Below are 4,429 nucleotides of genomic sequence, written 5' to 3'. Positions count from 1 at the left end.
ATCTTGTGTTTGAAAATAAATCTGTTAGAACTTTAGCTAGAAGGCTAAGGAATAGCAGTGGGCTAGGTAGTAAGGTAGCTTGGGAAAGAGTTTCTTTCAGGTGCTATATTTGTAATCAAGGAAAAGACTGTAAGTTCTTTTATTAAAGTTGATATAATACATTCTCTATGCTAGTTGGCATGGTGACTTGGATGTAGGCCATAGACTAGGTGTAGGGGCCGAACCAAGTGAAAACTTCTGGTGTTTTTACTTTTCAGTTTTCAGCATTCTGCATTTTATTTCTGTTGTTTATTTTCTGCAGTATAATTGAGACTGTCTCATACCCTGTCTCATTTGTAAAGGGACTGTCCCATTTGCATAAGAGACTGTCCCATTTGCCTTGACAGTTAGAATATTATTTTATCTATCGAGCCATCGAATTTCATTTGGTATCAGAGCAGGTGCATTTAATTCTCTTTTTAGTGTTTATTTTGCTAGTGATCCATGGCTCAACCAGATAGGTATTCAAACAATTATCCACCACTGCTTCATGGTGCTGAAAACTACAATGACTGGAAGTTTCGGATGAAAATCTTTCTCCAGCGTGATGCATTTGAATGGGATGCTGTAGAAAATGGTTTCACAATTCCTATGAAAGAAGGGAAGCCAAAATCTCTCAAGGATCTTTCTCCTGAAGAAGTGAATGCAATGAACTCCAATGCTAAAGCGATGAACTCACTTCTCAATGGCATGGTAGCTACAGAATTAAGAAAAGTTTCAGCATGTACTACTGCCAAGCAGATTTGGGATACGATCAAAGTCAGCCACGAAGGCACGTCTAAGGTACGTGAAGTAAAATTAAGTATGCGAATGAGTGACTATGAAGGTTTCAGGTTGGAAAGAGATGAAAGCGTGCGAGATGCTCAAGGGAGGTTTCTGACATTGATGAACTCCATCTCACTTCTGGAAAGAATCATTCCTCAATCTGAGATTAATAGGAAAATCCTCAGAGCAATGCCAAAGAAGTTTGCTCCAAAGGTTACCATTCTGCAGGATTCAACACTGCTTTCGACTATGGATACTCTAACACTGTTCAGTGAATTGGAAGAATTCGAAAATCAGCTGCGTAGATATGATGAAGAGGATGAAGCTCCTCGTAAGAAAACTCTTGCACTTAATGCAGATGCAGATGAGTCTCCTGATGATTCTGATGAAGAGATTGCTCTTCTAACAAAGAAGTTTCATAAATTTCTTGCCAAACGGAATGTTTCCAAACGACTTATGAAGTCACAGTTTCCGAAGAAGGACTTCAAATCTAATCCGAGCAAGGAGGTCAAAGTGAATCAAAGCAAGGATACTTGTTTTGAGTGTGGAAAGAAAGGGCACTTCAAAAAGGACTGCTACAAGCTGAAGAACAAAAAGAAGGCATTAATTACCTGGAGTGATGATGAATCTGATGTGGAGATCGATTCAGACGATGAAGTTGCTCAACTTTGCTTTGCTGGACTAGAGGACAACTCCAGTGATAATGATGAGGTACAGAATATTAAGTATAATTCAAATATATCTTCGTCTATTTTAAATTTGCAGGTCCAGGTTAAGAAGTTGAAAGAAAAGAATGCTTATTTAAAGCAAGCTTTAAGTGAAGTTCTTAGTGAAATGGATGACCCCATGAAGGAAGAAGCCCTAGTTGCTGAGAACAGATCATTGCTTGAAAGGGTTTCAAAACTTACTGAAGAAAATCAATATCTCAAAAATGAGATTGAGATGAAGGATGTATGCCTTGAAGCTTTGCAGAAAGAATCAATATCTGTTGATCCAGAAACCGTTAAAGAAGACAGTGCTCCTGATCCCCTGGTTCCTGAATTAAAGCAGAAAGTCGAACAGCTTGAAAAGGATTTAGCTAAATGTTTTCATGGAGAAGGAACTTTGAATGCTCTTCTTGGTGAACAAAAATCTTCTCTTGATAAAGGAGGTTTAGGATGTGAGTCAATCAAGAAACGTGCATTTCAAGGCGGTTATAGGCGAGCTCCTATGAAATATAAGATGCCTTATGAGAAATGTCGAGATTGTGGCAAAGCTGGCCACCCTATAGCTGAATCTAGATTATGTGGTATCAAGGACCACTTCTCTAACTCATCTTATAAATCGTCTACTAGATATAAATCTGCTAATACTTCTGTTAATATTGTTCAGATGTGGATTAAGAAATCAGATAGACATTTATATAAGATTTGTGATACTAACCAACTAGGACCCAAGGTTAAGTGGGTACCTAAGGGATAAAGCAATTCTTGCAGGTTTGTTTGAAGGTCCATGTTCCGCGAAATAAAGGGATCATCGACAGTGGTTGTTCACGTCACATGACAGGTGATAAATCCAAGTTTCTATCTCTAGTTTCCAAGGAAGGTGGCTTAGTTACTCTTGGAGATTCAAACACCGTCAGAATTATTGGAAAAGGTACCATTGGTAATGACAGATTTGCTATTTCTAATGTTCGTTTAGTTGATGGTTTGAAATATAATCTTATTAGTGTAAGTCAACTCACTGATGCTGGTCATAAGGTTAAGTTTGATAAATATGTATGTTACATTGGTACTAAGTCTAACGAGTTTGCCTTAGTTGCCAAAAGGAAAGGAAATATTTTTGTGTTAGATTTTGATGAACAGCAGGAGGAAATTTGTCTTGCTACTGTTCAAGATCAGCAGTATCTTTGGCATCGACGTCTAGGCCATGTTCACATGGATCTTCTTCGGAAGATATCTTCTCATGATCTGGTTCGAGGTCTACCAAAGCTGAAGTACAAGAAAATAGAACCTTGTTCAGCTTGCCAACTTGGAAAACAGGTGAAAACTTCCTTTACTGCTAAGAATAAAGTATCAACTTCTGTTCCTTTGCAGTTTCTTCATTTAGATCTTTTCGGTCCAGAAAGGTACGTAAGCTTGGGAGGTAAGAATTATGCCTTTGTTATAGTTGATGATTATTCTCGTTTTACTTGGGTATTATTTTTACGAACTAAGGATGAAGTTTTTGTTGAGTTTAAGGATCTTATTACTAACCTTGAGACTAAGAATTCATTTAAGCTCAAGACTATTCGTAGTGATCATAGAGGTGAATTCGAGAAGGATTTCATAACCTTCTGCAAATCGAGAGGAATCACTCATGAATTCTCAGCTCCTCGAACTCCTCAGCAGAACGGAGTAGTAGAACGCAAGAACAGAACTCTACAGGAAACTGCCAGAACTCTACTGCATGAGAGTAAGCTTCCAAGAAAATTTTGGGCTGAAGCGACACTGCGGATCTATCGTCTCATTCCCAAATGAGACAGTCTCATTCTGAAAAGAGTCAGTCTCATTCTGACAAATCAAACAGTCAAGACTCTCCAGGTCCATCTCAGTCTTCTGATAATTCTGCAGGATCTACTCAAGCTTCAGATGAATCTTCTGGCTCTCCAAAGACTCCCGATAGTGTTTCAAATGTGAATTCTGTTACTCCTCCGGATAAATCTTCACAAGCGGAAATGAGGCAGTCTCTTTTGAATGAGACAACTCCCATTCATTTCCAGGCAGACAATTCTAATGAGGAAGAGATGAGTAATATTCAACTTCCTAAATCTTCTAGGACTGTGAAGAATCATCCACCAGATAATCTTCTTACTGATCTAGATCAAGGGATTTCTACTCGAAGCAGATTTCATAATCTATGTGCATTCTGTGCTTTTGTTGCTGAGTTCGAACCAAAGAATGCTCAAGAAGCAGTTGCAGACGAACATTGGTCTGTTGCAATACAGGAGGAATTGAACCAGTTCGAGCGTTGTGATGTTTGGGAACTCGTCCCACCTCCTCAGGATGCCAAGATCATTGGTACTCGTTGGGTTTTCAAGAATAAGAAGGATGACGATGGCAACATTATTCGAAATAAAGCTCGTTTGGTTGCTCAGGGATACAACCAGCAGGGAAGGAATCGATTATGACGAGACATATGCTCCAGTAGCTCATTTAGAAGCTATTCGAATCTTAATGGCTTTTGCAGCTCACAAGAAGTTCAAGCTCTATCAGATGGACGTCAAAAGCGCATTTCTAAATGGCTATCTCAAGGAAGAAGTCTACGTGAAGCAGCCTCCAGGTTTCATTCACGAGAAGTACCCTAACTATGTTTACAAGCTCAAGAAATCTGTCTATGGATTGAGACAGTCCCCTCGCTGTTGGTATGAACGTCTCAGTCAATTTCTTGTGAACAATGGTTTCATTCATGGTACACTCGATCCAACTCTCTTTATTTTTCATAAACGTGATAACTTTCTTTTAGTACAAGTTTATGTTGATGATATAGTATTTGGATCTTCTAACGAATCTTTGTGTAAGTGATTTTCTGATTGCATGCATAAGGAATTCGATATGAGTTTGATGGGTGAATTGCAGTACTTTCTAGGTTTGCAAATTAATCAGTC

The sequence above is a fragment of the Apium graveolens genome, chromosome 2 (assembly GCF_009905375.1).
Source record: "Apium graveolens cultivar Ventura chromosome 2, ASM990537v1, whole genome shotgun sequence".
NCBI classification, from domain to species: Eukaryota; Viridiplantae; Streptophyta; class Magnoliopsida; order Apiales; family Apiaceae; genus Apium; species Apium graveolens.
The sequence above is the reverse complement of the archived record's forward strand: the minus strand, read 5'-3'. Positions refer to the sequence as shown.